This window comes from Scyliorhinus canicula, chromosome 2 (assembly GCF_902713615.1).
Source record: "Scyliorhinus canicula chromosome 2, sScyCan1.1, whole genome shotgun sequence".
In the NCBI taxonomy this organism is placed as follows: domain Eukaryota; kingdom Metazoa; phylum Chordata; class Chondrichthyes; order Carcharhiniformes; family Scyliorhinidae; genus Scyliorhinus; species Scyliorhinus canicula.
The window spans coordinates 204491415-204508449 of NC_052147.1; the positions used below are offsets into that span (position 1 = coordinate 204491415).

At 48.2% G+C, this 17035-nt stretch overlaps 1 protein-coding gene across 9 annotated transcripts in view; it reads right to left on the bottom strand.

Annotated features, from left to right (window-relative positions):
- The window catches only part of rapgef4a (Rap guanine nucleotide exchange factor 4a), a 514684-nt gene that overhangs the window by 217233 nt on the left and 280416 nt on the right, over positions 1-17035 (bottom strand). The gene's annotated exons all lie outside the window — the stretch shown is intronic.

The window sequence follows — 17035 nt, forward strand, 5'->3', positions numbered from 1 at the left end:
TTCAGAAATGATGTATTTCCAGCACTTTTGTTTTTATTTCAGAGCAGATTTACACAATATGCAGTGTTTTACCTGTATAGAAACAATGGGCGCAATGTACTGGCCCCATCGCGCCCAAGTTGGTGACGCATCGAGGCCGTTGATTTGTGACACTCGAGACGTCTCACAAGATTTACCCGAACCTTGTGAGACTTCATGATCTGGATCTTGCCCTCACTGGACAACTTATAGATATACGTATTTAAATTATTCTCCTTGCGCTCGGATACTTATAGCCTCCCCAGCAAGGACTCAAACAGGTGCTGTTTAGTATGGGTCCACACAATTGTGGGCCAGGCCTAACAGCAACTGGGGGGTTTCGCAGGCCATTGGAGACCCCTAGGTTGGGTGGCCTCCTGGCTCTCCCTCTGGCACCCAGGCACTGCCACATTGGCACTATCAAGATGCCCAGGTGGCACTGGCAGGGGAACTGCCAAGGTGCCTATGCCCATGAAGATGGGGGGGGGGGGGGGGGGGGTCGGATGAAAGGGGTATGAAGGATGGGAGGGGTGAAGAGCAGCTATGAAAATGTCTCAAAAGGCTTGGGGGGGGGGGGAGAAACCTGAAAAGGGGGTCCCCCAGCAACCTCATAGCAGGGCGTCCTCTCTTGGGAGTGTGTGGGGTAAGCCCATGTGTGTAGGGGGGTTGGGGGGGGGGGGGGGGGAAACACACCATCAAGATTACTTGGAGATCGGGGCACACTTTCAAAATGCCGGCTGGATCTCGGAGGAGCCAGTCTTGCCGGCGAGTTCAGCTCCCCAGTGATGAAAAAATTTCTAAATGTGGGCTTGATCAGGGACAAACTCCCCAAGGCCCCAAAAAATGACTAAGTGTGGTCGAATAGTAGTGTGGATCTCAGCCAAAAATCCGACAAATACCCCATCAAACTCATCCAAAATAGAACTTAATGTTTGTTTCAATCATACACAATGGCCATGATTCTCCGTTCGGCCAGCAGCGCATCCACACCTGCAGGTTTCCAAATGGCATGGGGTGGTCACAATGGAAAATCCCATTGGCTAGTGGCAGGAATGGAGAATTCCACTGCTGGCGAGGGCGTGCTGCTGAGGAACATGCGGTTGGCGGACCAGAGAAGCCTGCCCGATGTGTTGGTTTTGTAATACTCCTATGAAATAGGAGTTACTCTTTTTTTTGGGTGGGGAGAAAATGACTCATGATATGCAGAATAATAGCAGATAAAAGTTCACTGAAAACAGTGGGAATATTCTAAACGCATTAGAGTATACATCAGGCATTCAAGATTATTGGCTTTAAATAAGTAAAACATATCCAATAGAGGAATCTCAAAAATAACGTTCCTTTTCCAAAATTAAATTTATGGAATGAAGATTTATTGAAACAAAATAGCTCTTCTCAAGGTTCTGGTAATTTAAACATGAGTGCAGCATTCTCACACAGTTGAAGTTTTGGATGACTGGTCTTCCAGAGCTGTATTACCCACTCAATGCTATAAAAGGGAGTGCTCTTGTCTCTGGGCCAGGCTCCAGCTTTAAGTTCCATCCCAGACTTGTGGGCTACAAGAGGAGCGTTTAGGCTGATAATCAGCATGCTAAACCTTCCAACACTTATACCGAGGGGAAAAAGTGACACAATGCAAAACAAGTACTATAAAAGGACATCATCAATAACCAAAATGTGACGTTGGGAAGGAACAGACAGTTACAGTTGACCTTGCAAGAAACCAAAAGATTCTCACGGCTTCAGGGATAGTAAAGAATCTGTGCATTGACAGTGTACATAGGGTTCCAATAATTTGAGACTGGGCAAAGGAACATGAAAGCAATGTATCCAGAGAATCTATTTCAAGCCTTGAGCAGTTCTACATTCTGTATACTCTCACATTTTGCTTTTATTCTGCCTAGTCATAAAACCAGGCTGAAAAGAAACCTGAACAAATAAACACACATGTTGCTCAATGCTAAATTCTCTCTCTCCAGATCAAAACATTTGGAATTGAATGTCACAAAAACAAGTTTTCTCAAATGACCTAATTATTACATGTCTGTGAGGAAACAAACTTCAAAATTATATTAGGTACAATGAATAGACAAATCTAACCAAACATAACTCATCTCAACAACCATTTGAATAGATCATAACAAGATATTTGAAGGTGGACTCTGGATTCTGCCATTTTAATCTGAAACCCTGATTTTAACCTGACCTGTGCAGTCTAAATGGGGCAGATTGATGATAAACCCCCCTTTAACACCCTACCATATTTTGTTCTTCATTGAAGTGTTTGTTTTAAAATGGCTAAATATGAATTAAGAGGAGCACAGTTCAAGCTTTGTAGCTGCATAATTAGATCAGGAGTTTATTTTAAAGACCGCAAATGAGCATAGTACATTCCAAATGCACAGGCCCTCAGAAACACTCGCTCCCTCAGCAGGTGAACGCTATGGTAGTCCAAGCCAATAATGCTCAATGCGCATTTCAAAATTATTTAATGGAACGTGGGTGTCACTGGCTTGGTTGGCATTTATTACCCATCCCCAATGGTCCTTGAGGAGGTGGTGGTGAGCTGCAGTCCATGTGGTGTAGTGGTTTGTGGGTGTGGTGGGGGGGGTGAGCTCTAGGACTTTGTCCTGGTGACAATGAAAGAATGGTCGGATGGTGCGAGGCTTGGAGGGGAACTTTTAAATGGTGTTCTCATGCAATTACTGCCTTTGTCCTGCTCTGTGCTAGAGGTTGTGGAAGGGGCTGTCATCAACTGCCATCGTGGAATTGGTCCCAAAACACAAAATACAAGAATAGATTTTATCAATTTATAAATGCTGCTGCTGACAACTAAGAAAACACTATAGTTATGGTTATTATGATTGAGATTTCTCAAGGTGATCAAATGTGAGTGAGCTGTGCCTACAAAATTGAAAGGCTTCTGCTTTTGTCATAGAAGCCAGGAGAAGTTTCAAGAGCATACAAAAAATCTTATCCAAGGAATTGTCTTAGAGAGAGTGCAAACTGACTAAACCAATTCTCAGGAGACAAGTAGACTAGGCCTATATTCAAAAAAACAACGGTGACATGGAGGAAAATTATTTCATGGTGTGCTTAGGACTGGAATGCACTGCCCGAGGTAGATTTGATCCTGGCTTTCAATAGAGAATTGGATCATCATCTCAAGAGGATAAATTTACACAGCGACAGGGAATAGGCAGGCCAAATGGCCTCCTTTTGTTCAGTAACCATTCTATGATTCTACATCCTTAGGGTTTAGAGGCGATTTCAATGAAACAAGTTAAATTCTGGATGTATATGTGCATAGATCACTAAAGGTGGCAGGATAGGCGGAGAGAGCAGTTAATAAATCATATAGTATTCTGAGCTTTATTAATAAGGGCATACAGTACAGTAAGGAGGTTATGTGGAACCTATACAAGACACTGATTAGACCTCAGCTAGAATATTGTGCACAGTTCTTGGTGTCACACTATAGGAAGGATGTGAACACATTGGAGAGAGTACAGAAGAGGTTTCCAAAAATGGTTCCAGGAATGAGAAACCTCAGTTGTGAGGATAGATTGGAGAGATTGGGTCTGAGCTCCTAGTAGAAAAGAAGGGTAAGAGGAGATTTGATAAGAGATGTTCGAAGTCATGAGGGGGATGGACAGTGGATAGGAAGACACTGTTCCCGCTTGTAAAAGAATCAAGAATGCGAGGGCAGAAATTGAAAGTGGTTTGCAAAAAAAGCAAATGTGATGGGAGAAAAAAATGTTTTCACATCAAGTGGTTCGGGTCTGGAACGCACTGCCGAAAGTGGTTCAATTGAGGCATTCACGAGAGCATTAGATGATTATTTGAATAGAAATAATATGCAGACAGTGTATCTGTGGGAACCAGACGCAGCTGCTCTCCTTCAAGGAATGCAAACGTGGAGCTGCAAGGTAAGCATTACAGCTATAAAGCTTCCCACAGTCTGTCCGGACAGCTCTCTTGCTTCCAGACAGGGGTCCCTATGGGGATTCCCCCTATTACAAGGGTCCCTGGGAGGGGGCGGGAAAGGGTCGGGTCACCACCCCATGCTTGGGGATAATAGGGGGCACCTAGGCAATCTGGAGGTGGGAGATTGCTGTGTGGTGTTTGGGAGGGGGGGGGGGGGGGTGCAGGCCGCGGGGCTCCATAGTTGGGTTACCCACAAGATGATGGCCCGATATCGAGATTCCCGGGAATCCCTCTTATTTCACTCCAAACACTGAATTACGTCTCGCTTTACGACCGCAAGGGGATCGTAAAGCTATTGCAATTCAGCTGTGGCAGGAGAACAAATCCCGCCCCTCGTCTATTTTTCCTGCAGTAGTAGATCTAACTAACTTCGAGTAAGCAGTGGGCTATGATCCCAGACCAGATCACAGGCCCCTGACTACCTCTAAATTTGTTCTGATCCAGTTAGGGACCAGTAACATTTGTTGTAAAGTCAGTAAAAGTTGATATTCCTATGAAGAGAATGAATCCATACAATTCCATTGTTTTAAACCAAAAAAAATTACTAAACAAGTCAGCAAAGCAAACAGTCTCTGGTCATCTTGTTCTCTAATATGAGACAAACATAAATTATCAAGCAAATTGGTTAAATACACCACAAACTGCATGTTGAATGGCAGGCACTCAAGACAGATCCCACAAAATTTCTCAGTAACCCACCCAGACATCAACAATCACCAAGTCACAAAATCCTTTAAAACAGGGTATTCCCCTGGACGAGGATTGCGGGGCTGAAGCTGCACATAGCCCCGTTTTGTACAGCGAGTAGCTCCGCTCCATAAGACCACAAGGCCACTCGGCCCATCTGCATTGAATCATGGCTGATATGTTTCTCATCCCCATTCTCCTGCCTTCGCCCCACAACCCTTCATCCCCTTAATAATCAAGAACCTATCTATCTGTGTAGTGGTATGATTTGCATAGCTGTCTGCCATTGGTGCAGAACACTGGCTTACCATTGGCCCTGGTCGGTCATGTGCCTCTCGACCGATTGGTTGAGACCAGTCATGTGACGGCTCCCCGATTGGTCGAGAGGCTGAGTTAACCCCGCCTCCAGAGCGAGGTATAAATAACCAGAACGCCCGGCGGTCGTCCATTTACTGTAGTCGACTGCAGGGCTAACGTCTAGCTTATTAAAGCCTAACGTTTGTACAGCAACTCGTCTCGCGTTCGATTGATGGTTCATCATTTAATAAGCTAGAATTTTGAAGATGGAGCTCCGGATCAAGCCCGAATGCCTCCGCATCAGCCCGCAAACTCAGAACGCTTCAGAAATCTTTAAACATTGGCTGGCATGTTTCGATGGATACCTGGCGTCCGCAAACAGCCCCCCCACCATGGCACAGAAGCTTCACATCCTACACTCCATCGTGGGCACGGTGGCCTACGCGATGATTGCGGAGGAAAAAGATTACGATGCAGCCATGCTTAAGCTGAATGGATAGTTTCTTAAACCGGTCAACAGAGTATTCGCCCGACATCTGCTGGCCACCAGACAACAGCTCCCCGGTGAGTCATTAGACCAATTTTACCAGGCCCTCGCTGTCCTGGGGAGGAATTGCTCCTGCCTCCACGTTTCAGCCACGGAGCACATGGAACTGCTGTTCAGAGACGCTTACATGGCTGGGATGCAGTCCCCTGCTATCCGCCAGCGGATTCTGGAGAAAGATGACCTCAGCCTAACTGAGGCACGGACTCTCTCCACCTCCCTGGAGGTCGCCGATTTAAACGCCCGCGTCTATGTCCCCAGCCGTGCTGCAGCACCCTGGGCCTCCTGGCACGCTTCCCCACCGGCATCCGCTGCTCCCGACCCCCCTCAGGCCTGCGCCACGGGACGCCCCGCTGCTATTTCTGTGGGCCCGCACTGCCCGGCCCACTCCGCCCTCTGTAAGAGCTGCAGGAAGAAGGGCCACTTTTCATCCGTCTGCCAGGCCAAATCGGTCGCTGCTGTACCGCGCAGCGACCGGGGATCCCCCCCTCCGGGCCCTTCCTGGCCCCTCCAGTACACCGCGCCAATCTCTTCTTCCCCCCCCCCCCCCCAATTGGACCCTTGCGCCCCTCCCCCTCTCCTCTGAGCCCTTCCAGTGCACCGCGCAACTCTCTCCTCGCCGCCCCCGGGCCCCTGCACCTGGCCTGCGCGCCTCTCTGCCCCCGCTCTCAGCCGCTCCGGTCGGCCCGCCGGCACCGCTAACCCAGCCCCCACGAGGGCCCCGCGGGAGCCGCCATCTTGGGCCCCGGACGCCACGTGCAGGTCCTAGGCGCCGCCATCTTGGTGCCCCGACTCCACGTGCGGGTCCTGGGCGCCGCCATCTTGGGACCCCGACTCCACGTGCGGATCCTGGGCACCGCCATCCTGGGCTGGCACGCAAGGTTCTGCCTGCAACTACTCGGCCGATGACAACTACGACGATGGTTCTTCTCCATGGCTCGCGGCCATTCAACTCGACCAGTCACGGCCACGCTCGCTCGGCAAAACAACGACGCCGATCCACCTCAACGGCCACGAGACGGGCTGCCTGCTGGACTCCGGGAGCACGGAAAGCTTCGTTCACCCTGCCACGGTAAGATGCTGCGCGCTCCCTGACCATCCGGTAAAATACAAAATCGGGTTAGCCTCAGGTTCGCACTCCATCCACATCAACGGCTGCTGCATCGCGGACCTCACGGTCCAAGGGAAGGCTTTAAAAAATTACAAACTCCTTGTCCTCCCTGACCTTTGCGCACCAGCACTCCTAGGACTGGACTTCCAGTGCAACCTGCAGAGCTTGACCTTCCAATTCGGCGGCCCTATACCCCACCTCACTGTCTGTAGCCTCGCGTCCCTCAAAGTGGACCCCCCTCTCCTTGTTTGCTAATCTCACCCCCGATTGCAAACACGTTGCGACACGGAGCAGACAGTACAGCGCCCAGGACCGGACCTTCATCAGGTCCGAGGTCCAGAGGTTGCTGAAGGAAGGAGTCATCGAGGCCAGCAACAGTCCCTGGCGAGCCCAAGTGCTGGTGGTCCGGACTGGGGAGAAAAACCTGATGGTCATCGACTATAGCCAGACCATCAACCGGTTTACGCAACTGGACGCGTATCCTCTCCCCCTTATTTCCGCCACGGTAAAAGATATCGTGAAATACAAAGTCTTCTCCACGGTGGACCATAAGTCCGCTTACCACCAGCTCCCCCTCCGCGCGAGTGACCGCACATACACCGCGTTTGAGGCAGATGGGCGCCTCTACCACTTCCTTAGGGTTCCATTTGGTGTCACAAATGGGGTCTCGGTCTTCCAACGGGAGATGGACCGAATGGTCGACAAGTACGGATTCCGGGCTACCTTCCCATATCTCGATAATGTCACCATCTGCGGCCACGACCAGCAGGACCATGACGCAAAAATTCCTCCAAACCGCAAAACTCCTTAACCTCACGTACAATAAGGATAAGTGTGTGTTTAGCACCAACCGTCTAGCCATCCTCGGCTACGTAGTGCGTAACGGAGTGATAGGCCCCGACCCCGAACGCATGCGCCCCCTGATGGAACTCCCTCTCCCCAAATCCCTCAAACGCTGCCTGGGTTTCTTCGCTTACTACGCCCAATGGGCTCCCAATTACGCTGACAAGGCCCGTCCCCTCATTCAGTCCACGACCTTCCCGCCGTCGACAGAGGCCTGCCAGGCCTTTAGCCGCAATAAAGCGGACATCGCAAAGGCCACGATGCGCGCCATCGACGAGTCCCTCCCCTTCCAGGTCGAGAGCGACGCATCAGAAGTAGCTCTGGCGGCCACCCTGAACCAAGCGGGCAGACCCATGGCCTTCTTCTCCAGAACCCTCCAGGCTTCCGAACTCCGCCACCCCTCTGTGGAAAAGGAAGCCTAGGCCATAGTCGAAGCGGTGCAACATTGGAGGCACTATTTGGCCGGCAGGAGGTTTACCCTCCCCACAGACCAAAGGTCAGTAGCCTTCATGTTTGATAATGCACAAAGGGGCAAGATTAAGAATGACAAGATCTTACGGTGGCGGATCTAGTTGTCCACGTACAACTATGAGATCTTGTATCGTCCTGGGAAGCTCAATGAGCCTCCTGATGCCCTGTCCCGAGGTACCTGCGCCAGCGCGCAGATAGACCGCCTCCGCTCCCTCCACGCGGACCTCTGCCATTCAGGGGTGACCCGTTTCTACCATTTCATAAAGGCCCGCAACCTGCCTTTCTCTATCGAGGAAGTTAGGACAGTAACCCGTGACTGCCACATCTGCGCAGAGTGCAAACCGCACTTCTACCGCCCGAGCGCGCACATCTGATCAAAGCATCCCGCCCCTTTGAACGTCTCAGCATTGACTTCAAGGGGCCCCTTCCCTCTAGCAACCGCAACATTTACTTCCTGGCGGTAATCGACGAATACTCCTGCTTCCCCTTCGCCATTCCCTGCCCCGACATGACCACATCGACCGTCATTAAGGCACTCCTCTCCATCTTCTCCCTGTTCAGCTATCCCGCGTACATACACAGCGATCGGGGGTCCTCCTTTATGAGCGACGAGCTGCGTCAATTCCTGCTCAACAGGGGCACTGCCTCTAGCAGGACGACCTGCTATAACCTTCGGGGTAACGGACAGGTCGAGCGGGAGAATGGTACCATCTGGAAGACCATACTACTGGCCCTCCGGTCCAGAGATCTCCCTATTTCCCGATGGCAAGAGGTTATCCCCGATGCCCTACATTCTATCCGCTCACTCCTCTGTACCGCAACAAATCAGACACCTCATGAACGTCTTGTTTTCCCCAGGAAGTCGTCCTCCGGATCCCCTCTCCCGACGTGGCTGGCCGCTCCCAGGACCCATCTTGCTCCGGAAGCATGTGCGGGTGCACAAGTCTGACCCGTTGGTGGAACAAGTCCAGTTACTCCAGGCTAACCCGCAGTATGCGTATGTGGAGTACCCAGACGGCCGGCAGGAAACGGTCTCCCTCCGGGACCTGGCACCCGCCGGCGTGCGGCCTTCCCCCCCTTCACCACAGACCCCCCCTTTTTTCCCCCCCAGCGCCCCACCCAGGCCACCCCTTCCCCATCCATGGCGTCTCCACCACCAGCCCAGGGTATGGAGACAGTTCAACGACCATCGCGCCCGGACTCCAGGACATCAGCAGAACCACCACCATCGGCTGAACCAACGTCACCAGCTCAACTGCGGCGGTCTGCCAGAACGTCACGGGCAACGAAAAGGCTGATCGAGTCTATTTAATTTTCAACAACTCTATGGACCTTGTATGGGCAATATGTACTATTGTTAATTGTCTGGGCCAGTGGGAAGCCAAAATTTTTTTTCTCCCTTCTCTGGCTGCTACTCATACCACCAGTTCTCTTTCCCCTCCCCCCCCCCCCCCCCCCCCCGCCCTACCCGGCTTCTTTCTCCGCAAGGGGTGAATGTGGTGGTATGATTTGCATAGCTGTCTGCTAATGGTGCAGAACACTGGCTTACCATTGGCCCTGGTCGGTCATGCGCCTCTCGACCGATTGGTTGAGACCAGTCATGTGACGGCTCCCCGATTGGTCGAGAGGCTGAGTTAACCCCGCCTCCAGAACGAGGTATAAATACCCAGAACGTCCGGCGGTCGTCCATTTACTGTAGCCGACCGCAGGGCTAACTTCTAGCTTATTAAAGCCTAACTATTGTACAGCAACTCGTCTCCCGTTCGATTGATGGTTCATCCTCCGGGTGCACCGGTTTCCTCCCACAGTCCAAAGATGTGCGGGTTAGGTGGATTGGCCATGCTAAATTGCCCGTAGTGTCCTAAAAAGTAAGGTTAAGGGGGGGGTTGTTGGGTTACGGGTATAGGGTGGATACGTGGGTTTGAGTAGGGTGATCATTGCTCGGCACAACATCGAGGGCCGAAGGGCCTGTTCTGTGCTGTACTGTTCTATGTTCTATCACTCGGTCTTAAAGACACTCAGTGATTTGGCCTCCACAACCTTCTGCGGCAAAGAGTTCCACAGATTCACCACACTCTGGCTGAAGAAATTCCTCCTCATCTGTTTTAAAGGATCGTCCTTTTAGTCTGAGATTGAGTCCTCTGCTTCTGGTTTTTCCTACAAGGGGAAACATCCTCTCCACGTCCACTTTAGCCAGGCCTCGCAGTATCCTGCAAGTTTCAATAAGATTCCCCCCTCACCCTTCTAAACTCCAACGAGTACAGACCCAGAGTCCTTAACCATCCCTCATATGACAAGTTCTTCATTCCAGGGTACCTCCCCTGGACCCTTTCCAAGGTCAGCACATCCTTCCTTAGATACGGGGCCAAAAACTGCTCACAATACTCCAAATGGGGTCTGACCAAAGCCATATATAGCCTCAGAAGTACATCCCTGGTCTTGTATTCTAGCCCTCTCGACATGAATGCTAACATTGCATTTGCCTTCCTAACTGCCGACTGAACCTTCACGTTAACCTTAAGAGAATCATGAATAAGGACTCCCAAGTCCCTTTGTGCTTCTGATATCCTAAGCATTTCACTATTTAGAAAATAGTCTATGCCTCTATTCCTCCTTCCAAAGTGCATAACCTCATTTTTCCACATTGTATTCCATCTGCCACATCATTGCCCACTCTCCTAACCTGTCCAAATCCTTCTGCAGCCCCCCTGCTTCCAGCTACCTGTCCCTTTACAGATCTTTGGATCATCTGCAAACTTAGCAACAGTGCCTTCAGTTCCATCTTCCAGATCATTAATGTATATTGTGAAAAGTTGTGGTCCCAGCACAGACCCCTGAGGCACACTAGTCACCAGCTGCCATCCTGAAAAGACCCCTTTTTCCCCACTCTCGGCCTTCTGCCAGTCAGCCAATCCTCTATCCAGGCCAAGATCTTACCCGTAACACCATGGGTATTTAACAGTCTCCTATGCGGCACCTTGTCATCTAAATAAATCACATCAACTGGTTCTCCTTTGTCTAACTTCCTTGTTACCTCCTCAAAGAACAGATACCCTGGGGCAGCAGGGTAGCATGGTGGTTAGCATAAATGCTTCACAGCTCCAGGGTCCCAGGTTCGATTCCCGGCTGGGTCACTGTCTGTGTGGAGTCTGCACGTCCTCCCCCTGTGTGCGTGGGTTTCCTCTGGGTGCTCCGGTTTCCTCCCACAGTCCAAAGATGTGCGGGTTAGGTGGATTGGCCATGCTAAATTGCCCGTAGTGTCCTAATAAAAGTAAGGTTAGGGGGGGGGTTGTTGGGTTACGGGTATAGGGTGGATACATGGGTTTGAGTAGGGTGATCATGGCTCGGCACAACATTGAGGGCCAAAGGGCCTGTTCTGTGCTGTACTGTTCTATGTTCTATATTTGTCAGACATGACATCCCCTTGACGAAGCCGTGCTGACTCAGTCCTATTTCACCATGCACTTCCAAGTACTCCGCAATCTCATCTTTAATAACAGACTCTAAAATCGTACCAATGACCGAAGTCAGGCTAACTGGCCCATAATTTCCCGTCTTCTGCCTCCCTCCCTTCTTAAACAATGGTGTTACATCAGCCACTTTACAGTCCTCTGGGAACCTTCCTGTCTCCAGTGATTTCTGAATCACCACCAATGCCTCCACAATCTCCTCAGCATTCTCTTTTAGAATCTTGGGGTGTAGTCCATCCGGTCCAGGTGACTTATCCACCTTCAGACCTTTCAGTTTCCCCAGAACCTTTTCCTTAGTTATGGGCACTGCACTCACCTCTGCCCCTGGTTCTCCTGGAGCTCTGGTAACCCACTGGTGTCTTCCACAGTGAAGATTGATGCAATGTAACTAAAAATAATAATAATAATAATAATAATAATAATAGCTTATTGTCACAAGTAGGTTTCAATTAAGTTACTGTGAAAAGCCCCTAGTCGCCACATTCCAGCACCTGTTTGGAGAGGCCATTCAGGAACTATTCAGTTCCTCTGCCATTTCTTTGTTTCATTATTACTCCTCCAGCCACATTTGCCCGTGGTCCAATGTCTATTTTTGCCTCTCTCTTCCCTTTTATATATTGAAAAAAAAACTCTTCCCATCTTCCTTTGCGCATATTTCATCTTCTCCCTCCTTATTGCTTTTTTATCCTCACCACTTTGTATGTTTTTTCTTTTATGCTGTCCTTGGCTTCCCTCGTCAGCCATGGATGCCTTGCCCTCCCCTTAGCTCCTCCTCCCTTGGATGAATTTCTGTCAGGATGAATTTCTGTTGTGCCTCCTGAATAACCCCCAAAAACTCCTGCCATTGCTGTTCCACTGCCTTCCCTGCTGGGCTCCTTTTCCAATCAACTCTGGCCAGCTCCTCCCTCATGTCTTTGTAGTTACCCTTATTTAATTGTAATACAGTTACATCTGATTGCAGCTTCTCCCTCTCAAACTGCAGGGTAAATTCTATCATATTGTGGTCACTGCTCTCTAAAGGGTTCCTTCACCTTAAGTTCCCTGATCAAGTCTGCCTAATTACACATCACCAAATCCAGAATTGCCTGATCCCTAGTAGGCTCTGTCACAAGCTGCCCCAAAAAACATCTTAGTCATTCCACAAATTCCTTTTCCTGGGATTGACTACCAACCTGATTTTCTCAGTGCACCTGCAGATTGAAGTCCCCCCTGATTGTGATATTGCCTTTTTAAATGCCTTTTCCATCTCCTGATTTATTTTCTGCCCCACATCCTGACTATTGCTAAGGGGCCTGTGCATAACTCCCATCAGGGTCATTTTATCATTGCAATTCCTCAACTCTACCCACAGAAATTCTATGCCTTCTGATCCTATGTCATTTCTTGCTATCGAATTAAATTCATTCCTTACTAACAATGCAACCCTGCCCTCTTTGCCCATTTGCCAATCCTTTCGATAGGACACATATCTTTGTATATTTAGATCCCAGCCCTGATCCCCTTACAGCCACGTCTCCGTATGCCCACAATATCGTATCAACAATTTATGTGCGCAACAAGCTCATTTACCTTGTTCTGTATGCTGCGAGTATTTAGGATGCCAGAACTCCCAGTGCAATAAGAGATTGGATCGCCATTTTTAAATGACACCCCGATCTCAGAGGCCCCAAAGCGATCCCTGACCTCTTCCACCACCCCCCCCCCCCCCCCAAAAAAAAAATCTGGCACCCTGGCAGTGCCCATGCAGGTTGGAACGCAGGTGGCACCAGCAGTGCGAGCCAGCTAGATCCCGGTTGACAAGGTCTCCTCGCTTTTATTGGCCATGCTGCGCAGCAGCGAGCTGCTTTTTTGGCGCAGCGTGGCCATTGGATCATACCCTTTTGCTCTTCTTTTGAGGATGTATGGATTCCCCATAACAAACTGCCCACAATTGATCAGCTCCCAGTTGCTCATTTACCGAGATTGCATCTCATGAGATTCACACGGTGTCAACCCAGTGTCAAATTACAGGCATGACCCCGTCCCCAGCATCCTAGCTGCTCTAAGAACATCACTACCCCTGAGTTTTCCTTTGCACCAGTCAGCTTCATTGACCCCTGGGTCTCCGCTCCAATCTCTCCAGCTGCACAAGGCAAACACTGCTCCTGGGCTTCCGCCAGGCCAGAACTCTTCGCAGCAAGGAAATAACAGAAATTCGCAGGACATTACCCCAGTCCCCTCAGCCAACAGGAGTCCTCACCTGTATGGAGCTGAACTGTCTCTGCCTGCTTCCGACTGGAATGTGGACTAATATTTTGTTCTGCAGCCAGTCCCAACATTGTAGTTTTCCATGGCATCTTTTTTCCACATGTGCGCTGCTGTCAGACTGGCCAAGCCGGTCAACCTCATGCTGCTCCCACGACTGTCAGATGAAAACTGGAACCATATATGTGTGGCTTGTCTCCAAGGCCAGGGGCTGCAGTCCTCAGCCCTCAAGCACAGTGTGCACCAAACAATATAGATTCCCTTCCTAACAGCACTGTGGGTGTACCTACACCACAGATTGCAGCGGTTCAAGGGTAATTACAGATGGGCAGCAAGATGCTGGTCTAGTCAGTGACACCCACATTTCTAATCTGACCTCTGTGCATTACTAATCCCACTTCTGTCCATTACTATAAAAACAGCTTCCTGTCCATTCTTTTTGACAGCATCGTTAAGTAGATGGTTTGTTAAACTATTTACATACTTTAGGTTTTGCAAAGTCATTATTCCACACAAATAACTCATTTAGTACTTCGTAGTTAATGACAGAATCCACTGCACAAAAAATGAAAAGGGATTCACAAAAACAGATCTGTTGCTTACCAGTGATGCATGCCAATGCTAGCAAACCAAGAATGTGACAGACAATCTTTCAGCAATTTAAAAAAATGTAATTGTCATTATATTATAAAAAGCCATACTATCAGCAGGTTAGCAACACCAAAAAGAATTGTCTATAATTTCTGCAACTGATAATTATGTCGAGCCAATTAATATTTTCTCAGCCCATCAGGAAAATAGAAAAAGCAGTACATGGCAAATTGTACAATAAATGTTAGCAGTAGATGTAAATTAAAATAATATTTTAAGAAGTTACGTATCATAATTTTTTCTACTATAGCATTATGTTGCTTACAAAAGTTCTCTCTTCGAATTATGGAATGGTTACAGCACAGAAAACACCAGTTTGTCTGTGGTGTCTGTGCTGGCTGTATGAAGGAGCAATTCAACAGGAGCTGCTCCCTTGCCTGCATATGCTTCCTTTTCAGATAATAATCCAATTTTCCCTCTTGTATGCCTCGATTGAACCTGCCTGCACCATACTCGGGCAGCGTATTCCAGATGAAATGAAATGAAAATCGCTTATTGTCACAAGTAGGCTTCAAATGAAGTTACTGTGAAAAGCCCCTAGTCGCCACATTCCGGCACCTGTTGAGGAAGGCTGGTACGGGAATTGAACCGTGCTCTGGCCTGCCTTGGTCTGCTTTCAAAGCCAGCGATTTAGCCGTGTGCTGAACCAGATGCGAACCATTCACTGCACACAGTAGTTTTTCCTCACCTTCTTGTTGCTTCTTTTGGCAGTTATCTTAAATCTGTGCCCTCCGAGTCGTCTGTCCATCTCCAAGCAACTGGCGACAAAGCATCAATACACTGGCCTTCTCTTACTGCCGAGGTAGTGGGGAGGGGTGGGCTGATCTTGATAAGCTTAGTTGGGGTGCAGAGTTGCAGATAGATAGAAACAAACTTATTCATGGTCAGCTTGCTTTTTTTAAGGTTTATATCTCGCTATCTTTATATTAGCTTTTTTTTTTAAAAAAGGAGATTGGTGACCAAATGTTTTTCCACTTTGAAACACCTCATTTTTATTTGCGTAGAAAACAAAATTCTGTAGACTATTTCCAGTTATTAAGACTTGAACAGCATTGTGAAGGTGGTTCAAAGACTCCCCAAAAATGTTTGTATAGGAAAGGACAGCTGGTGACCAAGGTTATGGCTATTTTATGTAGGCTACCTAAAATGAATCCCCTGCATACCGAATTATGTGTGAAAAAACAAAGAAATTTGCAAATGGATCTGTTTCTAACCCTAAATCAAGCTGTTATTTATACATTTAGTGCTGGACATTGCTTTAGTTTTATGAATAAGTTAAATTCAATCATCTTATTTGAAGGGGATGAGAATTGCCCTGTATCTGATCCATAACAATTTTTGAGATCAATTCTGGGACCGTGAAAATACCTGTATGTTCCATCATCAATTTTTGACAAAGCAAGCAATTCAAAACTAAAATAATCTCCAATATGCCTTGGTACAGTAGTTATAATTCCATAACTCTAGCTTTGGAGTTTCAATGTTATCCCCGTAATTAAAGGAAATGGAGTCCTTCGCTAATAATAGTTCTTCCAGAGAGTGACACATTAGTAATGTTACAAGCTAAAATTAATGCCATATCTTTGGTGCTATAAGATTGATTTAGGCATAAAGTGAATCACAAATATATACATCTCTATTGGAGTTTAATGTGAATTTACACTCCACAAATTATCAGCTTTGTTGCATTTCACAATGATAGAACATCAGGATAAATCATCATTTCAAATACAGGTACCTACTCTTCTCAGGGAGTAGTCTCTCTGCTTCAAGGGAAACGGCAACACTTGCATTGCAACTTTGTGATCATCTGTGCTGGGGCACAGAACAATTTCCATTTGGACACATTTGGTTGATGCAAGGAGCTTAGCTCCCAGGGTACAGCTGCAAAGCCGAAAGAAGTTCAATGGCCTCAGCTGTCAAGGTAAGAATATTATCTAATGCTCTGCCCACAGTTCCAGCTGCTGTACAGATAATACTCCCCTTTACCTCCTACTAACGCTACACTGAAGTGTTGGCTAGTGTAGACTTGAGAGATGAACAGACACTTCCAACACTGATGAAGGTTCAACTCAATTTGATGAACTACTTCTAACTAACTAACACACGATGACTGTGGGTCTAAATGATGCTAACTTAAACTAGAGACCTAAGCCTTGTCCGAACCAGTTGATTCTCTCAGCACGTGTTGTAAGTCTGTGCTGGGCTGGATGAGTTCTTGTTACACTCTGAGGCAGCACCCAGAATGAGTGGGAACCGTGGTGCCCTCTGCCTTTATAGTGTGTGTATTCTAACTGGTGATTGGCTGTGGTGTTTGTACATGTTGATTGATCCCTGTGTGTGTCCATCAGTGTGTGTCTGCACCATGATATACTGGTGTATATTATGACACCACACTGCACTTCTCTCATGTTCACATTACTACATATGAACTATTTGGCCAGGGGGTGAAAATTCTCCAAACACCTCAAGGACATCACTAATTCACTCCCTTCATTCTTGTCAAAGACTGCACACAACTTGTAACAGGTGGCTGCCAGCAGTGGTTGTAAAGTCTGCCTGCACATCATGTCCGCCACATCCATGTGAGCAATCATGGGTAGGGGTAAACTATGGCTGTGACCAGTGACTATATGGTCAGGCATTTTTAAAAAAACATGGGATGTGGCATCCTGGCTGGCCAGCATTTATTGCCCATCTCTGAAGGCATTT